Source organism: Chelonoidis abingdonii, chromosome 11 (genome assembly GCF_003597395.2).
Source record: "Chelonoidis abingdonii isolate Lonesome George chromosome 11, CheloAbing_2.0, whole genome shotgun sequence".
NCBI lineage: Eukaryota > Metazoa > Chordata > Testudines > Testudinidae > Chelonoidis > Chelonoidis abingdonii.
Genome location: NC_133779.1, coordinates 2451586 through 2477232, shown reverse-complemented (window position 1 = coordinate 2477232; position 25647 = coordinate 2451586). Strand labels below are relative to the sequence as shown.

At 50.4% G+C, this 25647-nt stretch overlaps 1 protein-coding gene across 1 annotated transcript in view; it reads right to left on the bottom strand.

Moving 5' to 3' along the window:
- The window catches only part of PSMD8 (proteasome 26S subunit, non-ATPase 8), a 210717-nt gene that overhangs the window by 105751 nt on the left and 79319 nt on the right, over positions 1 to 25647 (bottom strand). The gene's annotated exons all lie outside the window — the stretch shown is intronic.

Below are 25647 nucleotides of genomic sequence, written 5' to 3'. Positions count from 1 at the left end.
GGCTCCCATGGCTGTCTGTCTGTCTGTCCCCTCCCCACACATCCCCACCTCCGGCTCCCACGGGTGTCTGTCTGTCTGTCCCCTCCCCACACACATCCCCATCTCCGGCTCCCACGGGTGTCCGTCTGTCCCCTCCCCCCACACATCCCCACCTCTGGCTCCCACGGGTGTCTATTCCCCCTCCCACCTCTGGCTCCCATGGGTGTCTATCCCCCCTCCCACCTCTGGCTCCCACGGGTGTCTAGCCCCGCTCCCACCTCCGGCTCCCACGGGCAGGGCTGGCTTTAGGAAGTGTGGGGCCCAATTCAAACAGTTTTGACGGGGCCCCGGCAGGGATGACTAAAAAAAAGAAAAGAAAGAAAAAACACACATAAAAAAACACGTGGGTCTTGTACTCACCAGGCGGTGCTCCCAGTCTTCTCTGGCACTTCGGCGATGGGTCCTTCATTCACTCCAGGTCTTCGGTGGCACTGAAGGACCCACCGCTGAAGTGCCACCGAAGACCCGGAGCGAGTGAAGGACGTGCCGCTGAAGACCCGAAGCGCCACCAGGTAAGTAAAAATTAAAAAGGCGCCTCTAGCCAGGGAAGGGATTCTCACTGGGCACGGGGCCGATTTTGGGGAATTGGTGGAACAGGCCTAAAACCGGCCTTGCCCACGGATGTCTGTCTGTCTGTCCCCGTATCCCACCCCCCGGCTCCCACAGGTGTCTGTCTGTCACCTCCCTTCCACCATGTGCCCCCACCCCATCTCCATCTCCCACGGGTGTTTGTCTGACTGTCCCCTCCCTCCTCATATCCCCCTCACCTCCAGCTCCCACGGGCATCTGTCTGTCTGTCAGTCCCCGTATCCCCCCCACCCCATCTCCAGCTCCCACGGGAGTCTGTCTGTCTGTCAGTCCCTGTATCCCCCACACACACCTTCTCCAGCTCCCACAGGCGTCTGTCTGTCTGTCCCGATATCCCCCCCGGCACCAGCTCCCATGGGTATCTGTCCCCTCCCTCCCCATTTCCCCCACACACACCTTCTCCAGCTCCCACTGGGGTCTGTCTCCCTGTCCCCCAGTCCACCTGAGCTGCTGTCAACTCCCCTCCCACATTTCAATCCATCGCACCCCCACTTTATACGGGGCTCTTCCCCCCACCCCCCAGTCTGTGTGTCTGACACCTTGGTACTGAGCCCTAGCTCAAGGGCTGTCCTGGGCCAATGGCCCCCCACATCTGGAGGGAGGGACGGCAGAGTTTACAGACAGTTTAAACACGTCACCCTTCTGATTGTTCTGTATTCCTTCTTTCCGGATACACCCGCTTTGCCTTCCCCAACCAGAGATCGCCCAAAGCAGAACGATTTGCATTTTCTACCAGAAACTGGGGAAAGTGGCGCAGAGGTTGCTGCATTTTTATTATAATTAATAATTCCATCGAGTTCGTTAATGTCTGTGTTCTGCTGCCTTCTCAGGGGCCGGGCTGCTGTTTTCCCAAACCTCGGGGGCAGCATGGACGCGGCTATTTCAGGCCTTGCGCCAGTCATGAAGGGGTAAATTCCCCTAGGGTGGGCACAGTTCCACCCTGATATCTGTGCTGTGGAGCGGAGGAAGGGGACTACGCTATACTGCTCTGCCAGGACCTCGCTGCGTTCATCTGCAGATTTCAAAGCACTTTACCAATAAGTACAGATGGGGAAACGGAAGCCCAGAGCAGGGGAGACAACTGGCTCCAGGGCATCAAACAGCCCAAGAGCAAAGTTGGGTATCGAATATGGCTCTGGGGTCTCTTCCTGCCTGGGGTATTCCACAAGGAGAAACAAGCTCAGCACCGTTGGCCTACTCTGCGTCTACACTCGGGGGTGTAATGATGGTGGTGAGAAAGGACAGCCTTCACTGCCGGAGTTACACCCATGCAGGCCGACCAAGCTTAAGCTAAACTGATTCCTAATTCAGGGTTTGTCTCCACGGAGAGACTGAGTGGGGTTAGCTCTTCGGAAACCATAACTTTGCTATCGCCATTCCAGGGCCACACGGGGAGTTTATTCTCGACCAGCGCTAGCGCTTGACCTTCACACCCGAGCCTCTCCCAGAAGGCAAGCCCTCAGAAGCCAGGCCCATTGGGGGGGCCCGGTGGACAAGCAACTGAACCTGATCTCCTGGTGTAACACGGTGCCCAAGGGCGAACTCCATCCCGGGACTCTAGAGAAGTTATTTTCCCTCTGTGTTCGGCCCCGGTACGATTGCTGCTAGGATCCTGCGGCCCACAACTTGGGAAGGAGGTGGATCAATGGGAGAGGAGTCAGAGAAGAGCCAAGGACATGGTTATGGGATTGGGAAGCCTGCCTTACCCTGAGACACTCCAGGAGCTTGGTATGTTTCGCTTATCAAAGAAAAGGTGAGGGGTGACTTGTATGTTAGCCTCAGGCAGGGGGCTGGTAACCTGAGCCCTGGGGGCTTCAGGCCCGGTCCTCAACAAACTTAAGCCAGGCCTGGCAACCCCTATGAACATTTTGAGAACTGCTGCACTAATGCAGTCCAATGGCTGGAAGTTGAAGCTGGACCGAGTCAGAGCGGCAACCAGGGGCAGATTTTTAACAGTGAGCATAATGAACAGTTGCATCAATCCACCAATGAATGCAGCCGATGCTCCCACCATGTCAATGTTTAAATCAAGATGGGCTGGTGTTCTGAAAGAGCTGCTCTACTGTGAATAGGAATTAAGTCAAGGAAGTCTCCGGCTGGTCTTATATAGGAAGTCAGACCAGATAACCACCCAACGGCCCCCTTTCCGGCCTTGGAATCTCTGAATCTACGAACGCTGATGAAACAGTGCGGATGTTGCCACCTGGCGTGACGCTACGGCGCTGCTCACCATATTGTTGAAAGCCCCAGCTCCTGGAGTCCTGTGATTCCATGAGAATTTCAGCTTGCAGTTTGGGGCAGGGATAATGAATTTCTAGTCCCCGAGGTTGTGGACAAAAGTTTGACACACACACATCTCTGCTAAAAACCTAGAAGGGAGATAAAAAGAACATCACATCTATTATTTTTTAAATTGCATGGATTTTTAAGCCAGTCTTGTGGTTTGGAAGGGGTGGGCTGTCACAGGGTGATTGGCCCCTTTAAGAGGGAGCAGAGCCCATGCACCTTGCCTGGTCAGCTGCCTCCCCATTGGGCTTAAGAGGAGGCAGCTGGGCCATACAAAGGAAGGGAGGACTGGCTGGTGGAGGGGTATTCCAGACTGGAGGAGACCTGGAAGGAGAAAGTGGTCATAGAACAAAAGCTGCAGGAGAGAGGTAATTGGGACTTGCTGGTGCTGAGAACTGGTTGGAGCTGGGGATCCCCAGCAAATTGCAGGAAGGTTTGTGCAGGGGCCCCTAGGAATGAGGGGAAGAACCAGCTGGCTTAGGGAATGCTGGGACTGGTCCTGGGAGGGCAGAGCAGGGGGGCTGAGGGAGGAGAACCATAGAAGCTGGGAGGGGAAGACAGGAGTGGATCACTCCCGTATGGTTGCACCATGCACTCCCCTTGCAGCTCTGATTCTGATCGCTGTTGGAGCCAGGATATGGGGCTGACCCCCACTTTCAGGAGATCTGTGGGTAGTGGGGCTGTCTAGAGAGATGGCGAGCAATGGAACGGGGGCAGAGCGGTTGATGATTCTCAGGCAGGATGCCCCAATTCACACACTGCGTTGGTGTCTCCGCTAGCGAGGCTGAAGGATTTTGCTTTCTGAACTCCTGTGCTCCAATGAGTGCAGTTGTGGTTCACAGACCAGGTCCAGGAGAGGTGGGTGCAGGTGGGACCAGGCGTTGTGCAGTTTGGTTGTACTCTGGGCAGCTCCTGTTGATTTTCACTGTGTCAGCTGATTTCTCCTATCTTGCACGTGTGTTTGCAAACCTGAGGGACAGTGTGTGCACATGTGTGAAGCCACACGATTAAATGGCAAAAAAACAACAACAGAATTTAAGGCAACCTGGAGCTATCTGGTGCAGTTCCAGAAGGTCACAATTCCGCAAAACCTCACACTTGTGAAAGCCAGCAAATCCAGCGCTGAAATACACGTCTACACAGGGTTCACTTGGCCCCCCTGGAGCACACAGCAGCCCCTGGGAATTAGCGGCAGCTGCCGTGTTAGGTGTGCTGGGTGGTGGAGGAATTAATTGGAGCAGCTTGGAAGAGTTGTGACGGTGACAGAATCTCTGGTTTCTATCTAGTGCTTTCCAGCCCTAGATCTCCACATGCGTGCACTATCGAAGCTGTTGTGCACATGGAGAAACTGAGGCAGGCAGTAGCACAATGATTTGAGCACATCTAGGGTGGGGAATGGAACTCACATGTTTTTAGCTAGCACCTAAACCCCTGGACCATCCCTCCCACGCACATGCCCAGCGGGACACAAGAGAGGTGTGTCATATTGCCATGGGGTTTTGTTTTTTAAGGGCCTGATGGTAATTCCAGCCCCACCATGCTAGGCATGGCACAGACTTGGGATGAGAGGCCAGCCCCTGTCCCGAAGGGCTCCCAACAGAAATACGCTAACAGGCTGTGGACTGGGTTGCTCTCATAGGCCGAGCTGCACACCAAGTGTTAGAAGGAAGCTGCTGCCTATGATATGTGCAGCTGGCAACAGCGGGGCGCCAAAGAGAGTCTTCTAGCTAGACAAGACAAAGGATCTGAGGGGAAACTGAGGCAGAGAGCAGGGGCCCGAGTTGAAACCGTGGTCCCCTGACATCCCTAGCCACTGCATCATGCTGTCTGTAAAAGGGACATAAAAAAAAAATCTCTCCTGGCCTCTAAATTGTCCACATCTTCAGGGCTGCCTCTGACTGTGGTATGTACAGCACCTGACATGGTACCAGCTGCAGTGATAATTATTTCATTAGCATCACAGTAGCACACAGAGCTCCCTGGTGGGGATCGGAAGCCCCCCCAATGCACACTGTTCCTGGTGCTGCACGTACACCGAACAGAAAGACAGCCCCTGCCCTGGAAAGCTTGCAGTCTAAGATGAGAGGTGACAAGGGAGGTTCAGAGGAGAGGGGGCAAAATGGACCCTTTCTCAGGGGTGCTGGGAGCCTGGGCTTCCAGCTGAAGTCACATGCAGGGAGCTATGGAAGCATCAGGCATCTGGATTCTTGCTGCCCCTGGGTGTCTGCTCAGACACCTCTGAGTGAAGTTGCCAAGTCCTGCCTAACTGGGAAACCCCACTCCAGTGCTGACAAACCACCATCCCGTTCCACTGGGAGCACCAAGTCCAGGCCAAATCCTCAGCTGGGGTCAAGCAGCCTCGCACTGGGGGGCTTTCCCCCTGCCCCAGATCCGGCCCCAGGAAGCGTTTGATGCACCAGCGTCTGGCTGGACTGTCCGCTGCTGTCGGTCCCTTTTCTGACTCCGAGCTGGTGTAAACTGGTGTGTCGTCGTCGATGTCAATGCATTATGCTGATTTACACCACTTGACCCATATGTTCCCCCTCCAGTGTCATCCCCTTCCCCATATTGTTCACTTGGCTGCCACCTGGCTATTTACATAGGTGACCTCTGGGATCTAGAGCAAAGGAAACCTGTTTCCAATGGGCTCACCACTCAAGCCGCCTGCATGGAGCGCCGGGGAGCAGGGTTTGGTCTTATTTTCTGCCAGATTGAGGCTGGATTTGACTGAGGGGCTTTAGGGTTTTTTTTTTTTTTAAAGGAAGCTTAAGGCCAGTAGCAGAATTCACAAGGCAGCTGGCGTTACCGGCCCTGGAGTGGCTGCTGGATTTGTCAGCTAAAGGGCAGAGACAAAGGGTTTTTGTTTTTTTGTTTGTTTTTTTAACTATGGAATATTTTTGATCGGTGGCAAGGCCTAGTGGTTAGAGCAGGAGGGAATGGGGTCAGGACTCCTGAGTTCTATTCCCAGTTCTGAGTGGGGTTTAGTGGTTGGAGCGGGGTGGGGAACTGGGAGCCAGGACTCCTGGATTCTCTCCTCAGTGGGAGGGAAGTGATTTAGCAACTAAGGCACCCACTGAGACTTAGGCCAATTCTGCCTCTGTCTCTGCCATGTGTCCTCAGGGAGATACCATCTTGTGGGGCAAGGGGGCTGTTCTGTTTGTCTGGACAGTGAGATCTTTGGGGCTCCTGCTGTGGAAACACACCAGGCCCAGCTCAAAGGGACCATGCTCCTTTTCCCCATCCCATGACAATTTTTCACACTTAAAAAAAAAATGTTCCCAGGCCGAATCGGGACAAAAATTTTGCCATCTCAAAAAAACAACACAAACAGAACATTCCAAAAACGCCCCATCAATGGAAACGTTTCATTTCAACAACTTCAAAGCGTCTTGTTCTGATTTTGACTTTATTTTTTATTGTTTTACTTTCAACCTATTTTTCGTTCAATGTCACTGAGTTAAATTTCAACACGATGAGTCATTTCAAAAAGCAAAACCTCAAACTTGTCTTTCTGAAGATCTCCAGGCAATCTCCAGGCGTCCCGTTCAGACAATTTTTGAAAGGTTTCTGCGCAAAGGTTTTTTTGTTTATTTTTGGTCTGTTTTTTGGTCTGTTTTGGAGTCGAGAAACTTGCAGAAACCATCCGTGTTCCTCAAAACAGTTCTGATTCTGCTGAATTGCTGCTTTTCAGCGTATGTGCCTAATTGAAAAACTTCTGACAAGTTGTACTTGGCTCCCACACTGGCTTTAGCGAGATCAGTCATCGTCATGCGACTTCCATAGTTTACATTTAGATCAGCTTTCTCTTTAAAGCTCGAATCGTAGAATCACAGAATCTCAGGGTTGGAAGAGACCTCAGGAGGTTCCAGTCCAACCCCCTGCTCAAAGAAGGACCAACCCCAACCAAATCATCCCAGCCAGGGCTTTGTCAAGCCGGGCCTTAAAACCTCTTAGGAAGGAGATTCCCCCACCTCCCTAGGGAACCCATTCTAGTGCTTCACCACCCTCCTAGTGAAATAGTGTTTCCGAATATCCAACCTAGACCTCCCCCACTGCAACTTGAGACCATTGCTCCTTGTTCTGTCATCTGCCACCACTGAGAACAGCCGAGCTCCATCCTCTTTGGAGGCCCCCTTCAGGTAGTTGAAAGTAGCTATCAAATCCCCCCTCACTCTTCTCTTTTTTGCAGACTAAATAACCCCAGTTCCTTCAGCCTCTCCTCGTTAAGTCATGTGCTCCAGCCCCCTGATCATTTTGGTTGCCCTCTGCTGGACTCTCTTCAATTTGTTCACATCCTTTCTGTAATGGGGCGGGGGGGCCAAAACTGGACACAGGCTCTTCTAAATACTCTAAAATCCTCATGGTGGCTTGGATTGTCTTAACATTTGGTGCATCACATGAGGGCAAGGGGTAAGGTGAGTGGTCCAAAACTGGGATTATTTGACCAAAGCATTCCTGAAATACAGCCTCATAAGTATGCAAGAACAGCTGTACTGGGTCAGATAAATGGTCCATCTAGCCCAATATCTTGTCTTCAGACAGGTGGCTGGTGCCAGGTACTTCCAAGGGAATGAACAGAACAGGACAGTTATCGATGTCAGTAACCCTGTGTGTCCAGTGCCAGCTTCTGGCAGTCGGAGGTGTAGGGACACCAGAGCATGGGGCTGCGTCCCTCACCACTTTGAGGAATAGCCATTGAGCGATCATCCTCCAGGAGCAGTTTCATTCTTTTTTGACCCCAGTTCCACTTTTGGCCTTCAACAACATCCCCTGGCAAGGATTCATAATATGACTGTGCTTGGGTGAAGAAATACTTCCTTCTTAAGCAGCAGAGAATCCTGTGGCACTTTAAGACTAACAGATGTTTGGAGCGTGAGCTTTTCGTGGGTGAATACCCACTCGTCAGACGCAGGTAGTGGAAATTTCCAGGGGTAGGTATAATAATGCTAGCAAGCAAGCTAGAGATAACGAGGTTAGTTCAATCAGGGAGGATGGGGCCCTGTTCTAGCAGTAGAGGTGTGAAAACCCAAGGAGGAGAAACTGGTTCTGTAATTGGCAAGCCATTCACAGTCTTTTGTTGAGTCCAGAGCTGATGGTGTCAAATTTGCAGATGAACTGAAGCTCAGCAGTTTCTCTTTGGAGTCTGGTCCTGAAGTTTTTTTGCTGCAGGTGCCACCTTAAGGTCTGCAAGTGTGGCCAGAGGGTTGAAGTGCTCTCCTACAGGTTTTTGTATATTGCCATTCCTGATATCTGATTGTGTCCATTTATCCTTTCTGTAGTGACTGTCCAGTTTGGCCGATGTACATAGCAGAGGGGCATTGCTGCATATGATGGCGTATATTACATTGGTGGACGTGCAGGTGAATGAACCAGTGATGGTATGGCTGATCTGGTTAGGTCCTGTGATGGTGTCGCTGGTGTAGATATGTGGGCAGAGTTGGCATCGAGGTTTGTTGCATTGGATTGGTTCCTGAGCTAGAGTCTTATGGTGCGTGTGCAGTTGCTGGTGAGAATACGTTCAGGTTGGCGGGTTGTCTGTGGCAAGGATTGGCCTGCCCCCAAGACCTGTGAAAAGTGTGGGATCATTGTCCAGGAGGTTGTAGACCCCTGATGATCGTTGGAGGGGGTTTTAGCTGGGGGCTGTATGTGATGGCCAGTGGAGTCGTTTGGTTCTTTCTTGGTTTGTCTTGTAGTAGGAGGCTTCTGGGTACACGTCTGGCTCTGTTGATCTGTTTCCTAATTTCCTCATGGGTACTGTAGTTTTGAGGATGCTTGGTGGAGATTTTGTAGGTGTTGGTCTCTGTCTGAGGGTTAGAGCAGATGCGTTTGTACCTCAGTGCTTGCTGTAGACAATGGATCATGTGATGTGCCCGGGATGAGCTGGAGGCATGAAGGTAGGCATAGCGGTCGGTAGGTTTTCGATATAGGGTGGTGTTAATGTGACCATCACTTATTTGCACTGTGGTGTCTAGAAGTGGACCTCCTGTGTAGATTGGTCCAGGCTGAGGCTGATGGTGGGTGGAAGTGTTGAAATCGTGGGAATTTTTCTAGAGTCTCCTTCCATGGGTCCAGATGATGAAGATGTCATCAATGTAGCGTAGGTAGAGAAGGGCGTGAGTGGACGAGAGCTGAGGAAGCGTTGTTCCAGGTCAGCCATAAAAATTGGCGTTATGTGGGGCCATGCAGGTGCCCATAGCAGTGCCACTGATCTGGAGATATATATTGTCATCAAACTTGAAATAGTTGTGTGTGAGTATAAAGGCACAGAGCTCAGCAGCCAGTTGTGCTGTGGCATCATCAGGGATACTGTTCCGACAGCTGTATTCCATCTGTGTGTGGGATGTTGGTGTAGAAAGCCTCTATCCATGGTGGCTAGGATGGTGTTTCTGGGAGGTGACCAATGCATTGTAGTTTCCTCAGGAAATCAGAGGTGTCACGGAGATAGCTGGGGTGCTGGTGGCATAGGGTCTGAGTAGAGAGTCCACATATCCAGACAGTCCTTCAGTGAGAGTGCCAATGCCCGAGATGATGGGGCGTCCAGGATTTCTGGGTTTGTGGATTTTGGTTTAAACCTGCTGCCTGTTCATTTCATCGGGTGACCCCTGGTTCCTGTGTTCTGTGGAGGGAGTAAATTACATTTCCTTATTCACTGTCTCCACACCATCCATTTATTGTCTCTTTTCTAAGCTGAATGGCCCCAGTCTCTTTAATCTCCACTCGTACAGAAGCTGTTCCATCCCCCGGATCGTTTTTGTTGCCTTTCTCTGCACCTCTTCCAATTCTAATACACTCATTCAGAGCTGGGGTGACCCGAACCACACGCGGTATTCAAGTGTGGGTGGAGCGTCCTGGAAAAACGCCGCTTTTCTGAAGGTAGCCTACCAAGGTTTTGCCCAGACTTGGAGATCAAACCTGGCCAAAATAGTCTCCTTGAGCCCATGCTGATGCAAGGCCCCAAAATGGGGCCGGGGGAATCGTTGCATGTATAAGACGAAGCCCCTAATATTGGGGCGGTCCCTAAAATATGGGGACATCTGTTACCCTATCTAGGGCTGGAGCTGGTCCGTGCTCTGGTCCCTGCTTTTGAAGCTGAGCAGGGGATTTAGGCACACAGGCTCACTGCTATGGTGTATGCAAATCCCTGGGTGTGTGCTGAAAGCTCAGCTGTGCTGTACCCAGGCCCGGGATTGCGTGGTAGGGGGGTGTTCCTTTAAGGCCTGGGGTTCTCTCCCCCAGCGGGCGAGCTGAGGAGGGATGTTTCAGTGGTAATGGTGATGGGCTGACAGGATGATTAGCGCTGATTGTAAGTTAGGGTTCGGAGGGGCTTGGGCAGATAACAGTAATTTGTGCCTGGAGCCTTCCATCACAGCGGCTTGTAGGGCTTGGCAGCCTCCCCCAGATGGCTGCTAAATATTCCTGTCTTCCTAGTACAACTGGGGCGGGGGGGAAGGAGTGACAAGGAATTCAATGGAGTGGAACCCAGGAGTCCTGGCTCCCAGCCCCTGTGCTGTAACCACTAGACCCCGCTCCCCTCCAAGAGCTGGGGATACAACCCAGGAGTCCTGAAGGAGAGAGGAAATATCCTTATAGCTGTTTTCCTGCAAGATGGTATGGTCCAGTGGCTTCTGGGTTCTCTTCCCATCTCTGCTACTGACCTGCTAGGTAATCTTGGGCAAGTCCCCTCTTTGTGCCTCTGTTTTCTCTGCCCCTCTCTGTCTGATCCTTGCACCTTGGGCTCTTCCATTGAGCTGAATCTGGCTTCTTACATCTCGGGTAATTGTTGGGACTGAGTTGACCCAGCCCGTGCTGGGAAGGGGAGAACTCTTAGGTGGGGTGGGTGCGGGGCTGGCGTTAGGGTGTGTCCAACCAGAATGGAAGAGGCAGCCGGTTTCCAGAGCCACTGGGTTGCATCTTCAACAGCCTCGGGTGCCAGCGGCACCTTTCTTAGCCCCCTGGGAGATCAGCGCTGATCTGTAGCACTCTGGACTGAAGGGAGATTGGGTTCATCGATTCCAAGGCCAGCTGGGCCCATTGTGATCTAGCCTGACCACCTGGACATCCCAGACCTGAGAACCGCCCTGAAATCATTCCCAGAGCAGGTCTCTTCGACTTAAAAAAGTGAGTGATGGAGGATCCACCATGCCCTGGGGAAATTAATTACACTCACCATTAAAATGACTGCCTTCTTTCCAGTCCGAGTCGTCTGTCCAGCCTCAATTCCCAGCCATTGGGTCCTGTTCGACCTGCTGCCACTAGATTCACAAGCCTGTTCTTAAATATTTGTTCCCCAGGCAGCTACTTACCGACAGTGCCCAAGCCACCCCTGAGCTGTCCCTTTGCTAAGCTCAAGGGGTCGAGCTCCGAGACTCTCTCTCCAAGGCAGGTTTTCTAACCCTTCAATCATTCTCATGGCTCTTCTCTAACCCCCTCCCATTGGTCAACCCCTTCTTGAGTGGTGGGCACCAGAACTGGATTCTGGGTCCCAGCAGTGGTCACACCAGAGCCAGACACAGGGGGAAAATATCCTCTCTGCTCTGACAGATTCCCCTGTTTATGCAGCCCAGGATGGGGGTCGCGCTTCTGGCTGCAGCGTCACACGGGGAGCTCAGCTGACTTTTCCACCAGGGCCCCCAAATGTTTTTCCAAGACCCTGTTTCCCAGGGGAGAGCCCCCTCCCCCATATCCCATAAGCATGGTCTGCGTTCTTTGTTCCTTGCTATATGGATTTACATTAAGCCATATTAAAAGGCACGTCAGATGGGCACGGAAGGGGCTTGGAGAAGTGGGGCTGTCAGATTGGGCGGCAGTGACCAGAGCCGAACAGTGAAGGAGGAGGAGGAGCGGAGAAATAATAACACCTCTGTCCTGAAAAGTCCTTTTGTAATTGGCACTTTCTGGCAGGAGACTTCATTATCGGTTAAAAGAAAACGGCTCTTGGAGGTAATTTATTGCTAATTGCCCAATTATCTTCCTCCAGAGGAGTTTTAAAAGGAAACCACTTGAAATACTTTTAGTGAAACTTGAGGCAAATATTCCAGCGCCAGGAAAGCTCCCATTTGACTCCTCTTCTCAGATCTGGGGTGAAGTGGGTGGGGCTGCTCTCAGGATGCCTTGGTTTAATTCTCCAGCTTTCCCTATGCAATCTTGGACAAGTCACTCAGGGGCAGGGCTGGCGCCAGGGGTTTTGCTGCCCCAAGCAGCCAAAAAAAAAAAAGCCGCGGTCGCGATCTGCGGCAATTCAGCAGCAGGTCCTTCACTCCGAGCGGGAGTGAGGGCCCCTCCGCCAGACTGCCGTAGAATTCCTGAAAGTGCCGCTCCACTCCGGAGTGGCCGCCCCAAGCACCTGCTTGATAAGCTGGTGCCTGGAGCCAACCCTGCTTAGGGGAGAATTCTGAGAGGGCCAAAGCTGCCAAGGAGTGAGGTGCCAATGAAAATCCAGGAGGTGCCAATTTGCCTTTGTAGGTGCCTTCATCCCTTTGTGACTGTCTCTATTTCAGGCCCTAAAGCTACAGAGAGTTCCCTAATGGCATTTTCAAAGCCACCTATGCGCCTAATTCCCAGTGGTTCCAATGGGAGTTGGGTGTATAAACATCTTCGAGGCTCTGGGCCCTGAATCACTTATTAGGACTTGTTTACATGCGGGGGGGTGGGGAATGCTCAAGAATGTTAATCCAAATTAATTTAAGGTGTGACTTGAAAGGGGATTAGTTAACCTCCTGTGTGGATGCTGCTATTCAGAATTCAAATGATTTGATTTGATTGTAGTTTAATTCACTTTGGGCTTGTCTACAGGGGGACATCCAGGACAGTGAATCTGAATTAGGGCTTGTCTACAAGCTACAGGAGCACCAATGTGCCACTGTAGTGCTTCAGTGTAGACACTCCCTATGCTGACAGGAGGGATTGTCTACATGGGGATTTTGGCCAGTTTAACTACACCGCTCAGGGGGCTGGATTTTTTTACACCCTGACCAATGTAGTTAAACTGACCTAATTTTGTAGCCTAGGCCAGGCCTTAACTAGAAGTGCTAATCTGAAGTGTATTGATTAAACTGCATTAAATCCTTATTTAGAATTAAAGTGGCCTTAATTCAGTTTATTTTTACACTTCCAAAGTGAATTAAACTGCACCGAATTTTAATTGAGTTACAGCATCCACTCAGGGGTTTAATGCAGTTTAACTAATCCACTTTAAAAGTGACACTGGATGAATTGACCCCAGTGTCCCTAGGTGCACAAGCTCTTTTGGCCTTCTAACATTGAGCAGAAAAATGGCTAAGCACCTTTAAAAATCTGTCCTGAATCCCCCGGTGCCTCAGTTTTCCCATCTATAAAATGGGTAGAGATGGTTAGAACATTTACGTCTAACCAGTTTTTTTAACAAAACAGGAACTTTTAGTGAAACTCTCAATCCAGGTGAAATTTCATTTTGAAAACAATTGGGTGGCTGGGGGTGTGTGTAATGAAATGAAATATTTTTAAATGTATCAAAATGAAACATTTTCACTGACTATAAAGGAAACTTTTGTTGCAATTTCCCATAGCAAAAAAAATCAACTTTTTGGTCCTGATCAGGGATTAAATTTTTTCAAAATCTCAATTGTTTTCATGGGATGGAAAACCACTTAGCAATTAGCTCTGAAAATGGTGATTTTAATCCTCATTTGTCTGTGTTAATTTGTAAACTTTTCAGGGCAGAGGCTGGGTCTGGGCAGCACCTGGCACAGTGGGGGCCCCCCAGTTTCAGCCGGGTTCTGTGTTGCAGCTGGCGCAATGGAGGGCCCTGCTCTCAGTCGGGGTCTGGGCAGAGCCCAGCGCAACAAGGTCCTGAGCTCATCACACAGTGGCAGAAGCCTGGGCCCTAGACACAGACCCATGAATGATTCAGGGCTCCGATTTCTTCTGACTTCCACAAGGACCAGAAGCAATTTTAATGATGTCAGTGCATCGTTCCTCTGGCTAATTGTACTGGCTAATTACATCAGAAGGGGGAATCATGTGCCTGGGAGACTGGGGGGAGGGAGAAGGGTTTTTTCTGTTTTTTAAAGGGAAATTTTGCTCTTCCTTTGGTGGGTTGAGCCTTTGATAAGGTGATAATGATCGTTTCATACCTTGATGGCGGCTAATATCGGCAGCTCTGCCAGCTCGGTAAGAGGAATCATCACAGATCATGCTTCTGGGCTGAAGCCGAATGACTGCCAGGAAGGGGTGGGGGTGAGGCACGTAGCCTGTGTGTGTGTGTGTGTTCTGGTGGGTTCTACTCCTGGCTCCATCACTGTGAGCAAATCACGTCTCTGTGCCTCAGTTTCCCTTTCCTGTGTCCATTTAAACTGAGCTGTTTGGGTTGGGGCTGTGTTTCTGCAGAGTCTCTGGTGGGTCCAGGATGGTCGTGCACTGTGTCATGCACAGCGCCTGGCCCAAAGAGGTGCTGATATCCGCTGAGGTCTGCTGGTAAACCTGAGTTCTAATTCGGGATAGCAGATGTCTTGTGCAAAGGACATTACACAGCCAGTCCCTGTTAGACAGCAGAAGGTGGATTGCCCCATGGCTGGCCTTCTTGCATTTCTCTCTGCAGCCAGGGGCAGGTTAGCTCAGTGGCTTGAGCATTGGCCTGCTAAACCCTGGGTTGTGAGTTTGATCCTTGAGGGGGCCATTTAGGGAATGGGGGTAAAAATCTGTCTGGGGTTTGACCCTGTTTTGAGCAGGGGGTTGGACTAGATACATCCAGAGATCCCTTCCAACCCTGATATTCTATGAGTCTCAGAGACAGAATAGTGGATCTCAGTTCTGATCCAGTCTGACCTTAAAGGTAGCTGGGAGCCACCAACAGGGACTGGATGCCTTAGAGGGGAAAAAGGTGGAAGAACAGGATTGAAAGGGACAGAGGAGGTGGAAGTATCAGGCTAGAGGCTTCTGTGATCAACTTAACAAGATTGGAGGTGGAAAAGTCTGTGCAATGGGACAGTGATGCTTTCTCCAGCAAGTCTATCTAGGAGGCTGGTGGGCAGGGAGCCATGGGATGCCAGGTGACCCTGGAAAATGTTTTATAGCATCTCAGAATGAGGGCCAGACTGACCCTCTGCCAGCCCCTTCAGGAGCATTCAGAGCGAAGAGGGCTGGCTGCCTGCAGCAGAAGGCTGGTTTGGAGACACTGGTGTCTGCCCAGGGAATCCAGTGAAGACTCGTGTAAACTTCCCCCCCACTTACACCTGCTTCCCCCACGGGGGTGGTGTTGACTCAGGGGCTTGATCCCAGCTTTCCTGAGCCCCTGGCCAATGCCTCAACCATGAGCCTGGCCTTTGATTTTCTGTGTTGATGATAAAGTGCCCATCACGGAGGTACCTGGGCTGCAGGTTAAAGGACTCCAAGTTTGTAAGAGAGGCCAGGATTCCCAGCGGTGCTATGGCCCGGGAGCACCTGGCTCTGGCTGTGTAAAGGGGGGTTCAAGGAAACCCACAGCATAATAGAGAACCACGCTGCTCCCCCTCGCCCAGCCCCCACCTCCTCATTTGTTGCCCTCCCCCAGCCTTGGCAGACACACACTCCCACAATCTCACCTGCTCAGGCATTTTTAACCAGCCCAAAACTGCTGCCTCAACAGGCTCCGTGCACGGGGAGATCTCAAAGCACTGAGCGTCGCCTTCCATTCAGCACCTTTCTCAAGTACACACGGGGGCGGCCATCCCTTTGATCTGTCACCCTGGGAGAGAGCGAAAACTCTCATAGTGTGTGAGACCAGAGGTAACCTGGGTGGAGTAGAAGGGGGGTGGATATGACATGGTGGGTGGGTGGGTGGATGTAGACATGAACAGACGGGATAGATGCATAGCGTTGCCCTTTTTCTTGCCTTCCCACCGAGGATCTCAAAGCACTTCCCAGACATCAACGAATTCAAGCTCCAGCCAGCCCAGCGAGGTAGGGAATGAGCGTTATCCCCATGTTACCAAGGAAGAACCTGCGGGCTGGTCTGCGCTACAGAGTTGGCTTGGCTTAACTGCGTCACTCAGGGCTGGAACGGATTTCACACCCTGTGCAATAAGCTTAAGCCAAGGTGCTGGGGGATGCAGGATGGAGAATAGGTGATGAGTTGGTCTCTCTTCAAAGTCCAATAGCTGCAGCCAAAAGTGAGATGAGACAATGTCCCTGAGCATGCAGGGAGGTGGATGGACGCTGTTTCAGAAGAATCTTGGGGATTCCCAGCTCCTTTAACCCCTAGACCCCACTCCCTTCCCAGAGCTGGGGCTAGAACCCAGGAGTCCTGAGGCCCAGTCCTGCACTTTGACCACTAAGCTCTGCAGCCTCTGCTCTAGATTGCTCAATTCCCTACAAAAACAAACCGGCGTGGCCACGCCCTCCCCAAAAGCCCCGAGCCTTTCGCTCCATCCCTGGAGAGAAAACGTTCTCCTCCCCAGCTCCCCTCGCAAGCCGCCCGCGGCCTGCTCAGCGCAGCTCCCTGGGAAGGTGATTAATGGCCAGGCCAGCTCCCCAGCCCCTCTCCTCCCTCCCATCCCTGGCTCCGCTTCAGCCGCAGCCCCCGCCAGCTGTTGGGCTCACATCTGGGTTGGAGCAAGAGGAGGAGGGCGGAGAAGATTCTGCAGACGAAGGGGAGTAAGACATAGGCCCCATCCACCCCCAGACTCACACGCTGAGCCCAATGGGGATCCAGCTCATCTGCTCAGCTCGCCTGGCTTCAGCTCGCTCTCAGGCCAGTATCTCGAGCAGCAAGCCCCCAGCCTCTGCTTGCCCACTTTCCGTCCCTTGAGAGACCGCAGGAAGAGTGTGATGGATTTTTTTGAACACGGCACCCAGAGGCTACGGTGACGGGCAGCTGGATAACACTCCAAGATAAATGGTTTTTTGGCCAGAGAACAAGGGCCTGATTTGCAGCTGCCCCAGCCCTGTGCTTGAGTCAGGGGAGAGGTGGCTTTAAAGCCCCTTGCCACCCTGCCTGACCCATCCTGTGTTACTTAGAGCAGCCTCAAGGCTGTTCTAGCTCATGCACTGCTCCCAACGGGCCCGGAGGGGCAGAGATTAGCCACAGCGCAGTGAGCTTTGGCCATGCCCCTGATTTGCTCCCTATGGCAGGGGCTGGCAGGAGCAGACTGGCCAGGAAGATTCCTCAGCATATGGGGGGATTCTCTAGGGTCAATCCCACCCCAGAGGGGCCTGAGATTGAAGCTGCTGGTCTCAACCTTGGGCTCCAGAGTGGGAGAAACTCCCACAAACCCCCCTTCTCCTTCCAGTTCCTATCCTCCTTTTTCTCTCCCCCATCCTTCTTCTCTTCCCACCTCCTTCCCCATAAGACTTTATTCCCCATAAGTGTGGGGGTGGAGATAAGAGGGGGAGATGCAATTTGCAGGCCTAGAAAGCTGCTACTGCCCCTTTAAGGGGATCCCCTCCCCCTAGGGAAACACCCCCACCTCTCCTTCCCATCTCCCCTCCACCCCTGCCTGGTGGTGGTGGGGAATCTCACTCCATCACTGTCAGGCACCAGTCCCCTCAGCAAGGAGCGGGAATTAATCCCCATCCCGTTTGAATTAAAATGCAAAGAAAGAAAAGCCCCCTTCCCTCTGACCCTGGCACATCCCCTCCCATCCTGCCGAGCTCCTGGGGCCACCAGAGACCTGGTACCACCAGCAGCCTGGAATAATGTCACAGGGTGGGGGAGCACGGGGTGGCACCCCGCTGTGCCTCGGGCACTGCCCCCCCCCAGTGCTGTTGGGCTGCTGAGTGGGGATCAATGGCTCCTGGGCAGGTTGTGCAGCAGTGACACAATGCCATCTTGTGTGCCATCCTTTAAATCTTCTACTTGTTCTTACTGGAGGGTGCGGAGCCATTCTGTTAGCATAGGGGCTATAGCTTGTTACATGGTGCCCCCAAGGGACTTGACCTTAGTTCTTTCTTGAGGCTGATTTTCCTTATACAGAAAGGAAAGTCATGCTCGCCTGCATGGCCACATGGGGCACTCACACGTGTGTGCACACACAGGGCTCTCCCCCTGGGGCACTTTACTTTGGTTCTTTCTTGTCAGTGCTTTTCCTGATGCTGCAATAAGGTTGTGCTAGGCTGACAGCCCTTGTGATAGTGGGTGTGTGGAAACATGAACACACACACTGAGTGCACTCTCCTCTGCCTTCAGTTCTTTCTTTTCATGCATTCTCCTTATTGTAAAATGAAACCCATGCTAACCTCAGAGCCCCCACCCAATTCTCGCACGACGCGGGGTGGAAATTTCTCTGGGTCTCAGGTCCTCTGTCCGTAAAAGGGGGAGATGCTTAGATGTCGAGTTATTTTGGGGGCAGGACCTGTCTCCTCCCACTCCGTGCTTGTGCCGCACCTGGCATGATCTCGGTCAGGCCCTCCTGCCTGTCATGCGAATTATAATACTTTGCATAATGTTTTTTAATGAGCAGATGGATGTTACATATTCTGCGCAGTGAGCAGTAGACCGACCAGAGAGCAAGTATAAAAATCGAGATGGGGGTGGGGGTAATAGGAGCCTATATAAGAAAAAGCCCCCAAAATCAGGACTGTCCCTATAAAACAGGGAAATCTGATCACCCTAGACCTGTATGCAGCATGTGTATTGTCGGTCAGACAATTTGTGCGCGCACACACACACACACAACCCCTCCTAACTTTTTTTTTTTAAAAAAAAAAGCAACTTACCTATTCGACTGGACTCCTATTCCCTCAGCAACGCAGGCTGGTTGGTGGGATAGAAGCTGCCTTTGCACTATAAGGGAATCCTAGAACTGGAAGGGACCTCGAGAGATCTAGTCCAGTCCCCTGCTCTCGTGGCAGGACTGAAAACCTTTACACCAGCTCGGGGGCCGCTATAGCCATCTCAGGCCCGAGCGTTGAACTGAAGGCCTCCCGCCCAGAGCTCACGCTGCGCTTTCGCTGGCTCCTGCTCCATCTGAAGTGGCCCAACACATGAGGGGCCCTAGAAACGAAATCTCTCGCCCAGGGAAAGCTGCACAGGCTGATCGCTGGCTTTCGAACAGGGAGGCGAGTCTTTTCCCACGGCTCTGAAAACAAAGCAGGTAAGAGCGTGGCCAGACTGCACCTCTCTGGGGACCGGTGGGGCAGTCCCAGGTCTGCTGCTGCTAATGAGTGTGATCTTGAGCAGAGCCCCTACCTGAAAGCATGAGGGTCATTCAATCAAAGCAGGGAAGAGTCTCCACCCTCCATTAGATCTTCTCTGGTTATAACTATGCTGCCGACCGTGGCTCTCACCTCCACCTCCTTCTTCCCAGTTGTACCTGCCACTGCTCCCATGTCACCCCAATGCCCCCGGGGGGCTGTCAGTACAGGGGGATTGAACCACAGGCCTTGGGGGTCATAACATATAAGTCACTACTACTGGAACTAGAATACCTGTCGCAGGCCCGTTGATCGCTAGTCACCTTGTCGCCCCTAGAGGGGGACATGGGCATCGCTTTAAATACCTCCTCCCTAGTGATAGAGTTCACGGGAGGAATTAGACAGGAAATTGCATGCAATGGCCCATCTGCTCATAAAGCCAACGAGGGAGAGGCTGTTTTAAGGGGAAAGTGAGAGCTGTGAGCCTCTACCTGCTGCGAGGGCCAGGCTGAGACCCAGCCAGCTTCTCTCATGCAGGGGAAGTGGGGGGTGGGGGGACTGAATCGGTTTTGATCCCTGCTCAAGGGGGTTAGCTCTCCACTGGTGACAGAGAGGCAAAAGATTCTGTAGCTTCTGCCAAAGCCTATTGAAACTGATTCATTGATTATAAAGCCAGGAGGGACCATTGCGGGGCTGAGGGCATGGGGGCACAAGGGCTGGGACTCAGGACACCTGGTTTCTGTCATTGATCAGCAGCAAGTCACGGCGTTGCTCCGTGCCTCAGTTTCCCCACCCCACTACTTGTCTATTTCAATTGTAAACTCTTTGCGGCAGGGACCGTCCTTCACTCTGTGTCTGTGCAGTGACTAGCCTGGTGGGGACCCTGATCTTGGCTGGGGTCTGTGCAGTGCCCGGCCCAACAGGGACCCTGATTAGAGCTGGGCCATCTAGCTGCTTCTTCAATAGATATAACAGATTATGTGTTTAAAGCTCAGCACGGGCCGGGCGTCAGTGGTGGTAGGAGGGGGACTAATTTTGTTCACCCCCGTTTAAAAGCCTCTTTGCCTCGTTTCATATTTCAAATAATCCTTCTCCTAATCCCCTGTGTTGTCTCCCCAAGTCCAGCAAACAAGAAAGCGCCATTGCTGGGACACTGTATCGTAAATTACGGGCCTGCCAGGTCATAAAATCAACAGGGCCCAGAGTGTTTATTTTGCTGCATTAGACCAACCCCTCCATTATAGACAAGAAAACATGTGAGGAATGCCCCCTTTGAATTTCTCCGCTGCATAAAATATATTTATTACAGGGCAGCTGTGAATTTAAAGGCACAGCGCCTGCATTTATGACCTCTCATTACATACAATTTTCAGTTAAAAGAAATCTTCTTTTTTTTTTCCCTCTCCTCTCTCTTTCTCCCTGCCCAGTAATTCATTCTGGGGCCAAAAGGGGAGGGAGTGGAAAGGATCACTTGAAGTCTGCATTGGCATGCCGATAAATTAAAAAGGAGAGCATCTCTCGGTACGAAAACACAAAAGAACGATACTGAAGAATGATATTTAAAAGAGACACAAAAAGTGTATAGGTGGTTGCATCTGAAACATGGAGTGATTAGTTTTTCAATTAAAACCTGACGTTTGCCAGCTCGCTTACCAGCACTGCTAAATTAATGTCTGCAGAAACAGTGATTTTTTTGATTTTTTTTTTTTTTTTTTAAAGGCAGAATAGGAAATTCAAAAAGGATGGATGGATGAATACAGAGAGAGAGAGGAGTGTGCATTGGGATGGATGGATAGATAGATACCATTTGAAGTAACATGGATTTATACAGGCAGATCCACTAGAAATTAAATAGCCAAATCCCATTAGAAATAAAATGGATAGATAGACCGACAGATCCACCAGAAATTAGGTGGACAGATCCCTAATAGAAATAAAATGAACAGATGGATACCACTTGAAATTAGGTGAATAGATAGATTAGATTTAGAAGAAAGTTCTATTTCTCAGGTCTGCAAATTTGTGCCTTTATAATTTAAGGAAGAGAAAACCTCATAACTGTGTTGAAACCAACTTTTTTTTTATAAACGTGCTAACTTTGTGTCATGCAGAATGAGGCTGTTTGGGGAAGTTTGGTTTATCTGTTAGTAGATTGATTTGGAGGGAGGGAGGTGCTTTGTGTCTTGATCCAGTTTTATAAATTCTGTCCCATTTGTCTAAAGATATTGCCACCTTCTTGCTAAAATCCAAAGTGTTTAAAGTCTCTCCCAGATTTCTATCCGCTGTGTTGCTACAGACACCACTTTGTTTCTATAGCAGCTTTTCATTTGTGGATCTCAAAGTAATTGAGCACTGTGGCTAATAACATACTCTCCGTATAGGATACATCCTCATGCTTGTGTCTGTGCAGTGACGCAGTTAACTCGGCGATAATGCCACTGATAAATTAAGCAAACACGGGGCTAAAGAAATCTATCTGCAATTTGAGTTTATCCGTAGGTTGTTTGAAATAATATTGGTTAAAGCAATTTTCCCCTCGGCTGATGCAAAAAAGACGCTAAGACCTGGAAGTTAACCTCCTTGTTAAAAAAATCAAATCCCTAGAGGAAAGTTCTTTGGGTATTTTAAGTATTAGATTCCAAAGCAAGCCACTGGTATCAGATCTAAAGTTCAAAGGCCTGTGTCCTCGGCATGGTAAATAGATCATGTGGACGGCAACAATGTGATAATCTCCTTCCTTCACGGAAAGGAAAGGGGGAAAGGAATGAAAATGATGATTAGGGTGAAATTTCAGGGTCAAATGCATTTCCCATAGTGGCCCTTTAGGACAGATTTGTCCTTAGTGTGTCTTGTTCAGTTGTTTGTTTCCAAACCCTCTAAAAGCCTTTTAAACACCAATATTTGCTAGACACAGATTAAAAACTGAGAGAATAGGCCCCTGGGTTTTGCTAATGTGCCCAGAGCAGCCCTGAAAAGTTGGAGAACATTTCTTTTTTTAATGTCAGAAAAGTGGGTTTTGAAAACAATACTATTTTAGAATCCTCATTACAGGAAAAAGCACCCCAAGATCTCACACACACACACACACACACACCCCTCCCCCTTTTCCACTTTCATGATTTCCCACCCAACGCAGCAGACCTGTTTGTCTTCAGCTTGCAAACAAATTGGCCAACATGCAAAAGCTGTGCCAAGCCCGCAGTGCAGAATCCAAAGGCAATTAAGAAGGAGCCTGCGGAATCGGTGGCAAACGAGTGCCACCATTTCTGGAGTGAGTCCTTCTGACTGTGTGGGCTCTTTGCCAAGTTTGGATCTGGGGCCTGGGGGTGGGGAGGGGTTGTTTTGTCTTAAACAAAGTTTGGATTCTCTTGTAAAAGTGATGGATTTTAAAGACAGAATCAGGGACTCTTTTTTAATGAGGATTTGACGTAAAAACAAAACAAAAACCCTCCATGGTGGCTTCCAGGGCAAGAAAAGGGTATGTGGGGGGCGAAACAGAGGGGCCTGTTTTGGGCTATTTAAAGAAGACAGTTACATTTTTCTACCTCCCCTTCCTTAAACAAACAAACAAAGACAAAAGGTGGATTTTAAAGCAATGTTGGGGAGGGGGGGGGAGGGGTGAGGGAAGCAAAGGAGAACAAAAGGTGCTTATGCAAAAAATTCATTGGAACAAAAGGGACACACACACCCCTGCACCCCCCACACCCATAATAAAAGCCTGGGGATTTTCAAAGAGGAGGTAATTGGGGTGGCTGGGTGAGACAGCGGCAGAGAGAACCCTCCGCAGTCCCTTCCGTTCTATGGAGCCCACAGAGATCTGCTCACTCTGGCACAAGGCCAGGTTTCAGCGGTTGGGTTGAGTTGGTGAGGACCAGCTGGGCTTGGTGCTACCCAGGAAGGTGGACAAGATGACCTGCTTCCGTCTCCCCTGTTGGCATTAACCGCCTCCCTGTTCCAAAGGCTGCCTGTGCGCAGCACCAGCATGGGGAGGGGGCTGGATTTGGAAGTTGGGGGATATTTTCCAAGCCGGGCATAGGAAACTCAGATGATTTGGAGCCGGAAAAAATAAATTTCTGAAAATAAATCAACGGCACCTGTTGCTTCATACGTTCTGCCTCTTTCTTTGCCAGGTGGGGCCCAGGCGGAGAGGTTGTTCTCCAGGGGTAACAACGACCCTGATTAACTTTGGGGTGTTTAGAGGCTTAGGACATTTAACACAGGAAAGATGTAGCTAACCTCTGGCCCTGGCTGGGATTGGCGCTGCAGTAGCAATCCTTAGCAAACCCCTCCGATTTGTTTTGAATCCTGCATCTACTTCCTAGCATTTTGCAGCTGCCCCCCAGGGTTACCCCGGTTGTGTTTATTATTGTAGGGTTAGCTAGATTACTTTGCTCTGGAGAGGAAGGACAGAGGTTGAGGCCTTGCCATCCTGCTTTGTTTTCCTATTTATCTAAGGCACCATCCCGAGTGGGGTCATTGTGAGGTCAGATCTGGCTCTGTAAAGATCAGCAGATCTGCAAAGGTGCCCACTTCTAAAGATTTAATTCCCCCCCCTCCACCCCCCTCACATGCTTCCAGGAATCCCTCCGGAGCGCTGAGGGGAAGACGAAGGATTCAACGGTTCTGTGCAGGAATGTCGAACTACCATCTCTCAGTCGAAACCGCCCAAACCACCATCCAGGATACCCCAGCCGGGTGAAACACACAAAATCCCCTCTCTGTCCAGGAAACGATTTCCCGGCTTGTTTGCTCTTCGTCCACCCCGGATAAACTCATTCGTGATTAAGCTGCTGACACCCCCCACCCATTCGTAGAATCATTTACATCTCTGCAAAAATGCGCTGCACCCCCAGAACAGAGCGGGGAAAGCTGGCCCCGGGGGGAAGGAAAGCCCTGAGTGTATGGCAATGGAGAATCGGGTTCGTTTGTAATTAACCATTGCAACCCACCAAGGGTCAAGGTGGATTCTCCATCACTGGCCATTTGTCAGTCAAATTTGAATGGGTTTTTTATTAGATCTGTTCTAGGGCACGAGTAGAGCGACCCGCCAGCAAGTGTGAAAAATCAGGACAGAGGCTGGGGGGTAATAGGAGCCTGTGTAAGACAAAGCCCCAAAAATCGGGACTGTCCCTATAAAATCGGGACATCTGGTCACCCTGGGCGTGAGGCATTAGTGGATCCTTCTGTCCTTGGATTCCAAGAAGGTAGTTATATGTTTTCCAGAAAGTGAGAGGGAGAACTTGGCTCAATTGTGTCTCTGGACTCTGAGTGTGCGTGTGTGTGTTGTGTTGTTTTTTTTTTTTAATTTTAGCTGCTGTTCACACACACTCACTAAACCACTACATGTTACACACACACACACAATTTTAGATAATGTTCACACACACAACCTTTAACAATGTCCACACACACAATCTCTAGAATATGTTCACACACACACACACACACAACCTCTAAGCAATATGTCCAGACACACCCAATAACTTTAGACAGCATGTACACACACACACACACATATAACCTCTAGACAATGTTTGGACACACATGCGTGCACACACAGATTTATCTCACTGTAGCATGAAACCAGTCAGCTTTGGGGACACTCCCACTCAGCTTGCTTAAAGTTTACTGTGCTTCAAACATTTGCAAGAGAAGCTCCAGCGTATTATGTTACTCTGCTCCCAGCGTTTGTACAGTGGGGCAGTAAGGGGGAGTGGATCTCCGAAGAGGAAGATCCATTACACTTCAGTATTTCCCGCCTGCTTCTTTGGTGTGGTTTGTACTTATTTATCCCTTCGTACGTCCAGTGTTGGAATGTATAGATCGTTCCAATGCCTCTGGGGCGGGGACAGGGGGGGTTATGTTTCATGTCTGACGAGCTGCTCAATAAAGGTGCTTTTCATGTCACATCCTGAAAGCCAGGCAGGAAGAAAAAGAGTGAGAAAAAGAGAGAGACAAAAGGAGAGCAAAAAAATTAAAGAAAGAATCGAGTGAGAAACTGAAGGCAAGAAAGAGAAAGAAAGTGAGAAAATGAAAGAAAAAAATAGTTAGAAAAGGAAAGAACAGAGTGAAAGAAAAAAGAGAAAATGAAAAAAGAAATCGAGTGAGAATGTAAGAGACAAAAGTAGAAAATAAAAGAAAACTACAGTGAAAGAAAGAAAAGGGAAATGAAAGAGAGTGAGTGAAAGAAAGAGCAGAGTGAGAAAAAGAACGAAAAATCAAAAATAGAGTAAGAAAATGAAAGGCAGAAAAATGAGAGATAAAGAAAAAGAAGCGAAAGAAAGTAAAAGTGAGTGGGGGAAAAGGAAAAGTGAATGTGAAAACAAGAAAGAGAAACAAAAAGTGAGTGAATGTGAAAAAGAGAAAGAAAAACCGAGTGACTGTGAAACAAAAAGGAAAGAGAAAGCAATAGCGAGAACAAGAAAAGAGAGGAAGAAAAGGTGAGTGAGAAAACAAAAAAGAAAGACACCGAGAGAAAGAGAAAGGAAGGAAAAAACCAGACGCGCGCACACACAAATGCAGCATCTCCCGGTGCGGGCTCAGGGAGCTCCTAGGAGGGAGAACCGGCTCTTACAAGAAGGGCTGGCCCATGGGCGGGGTGTGCCAGCCCGGCTGGCTACGGGGGGGGGGGGGGGGTGTTCCCCCCCC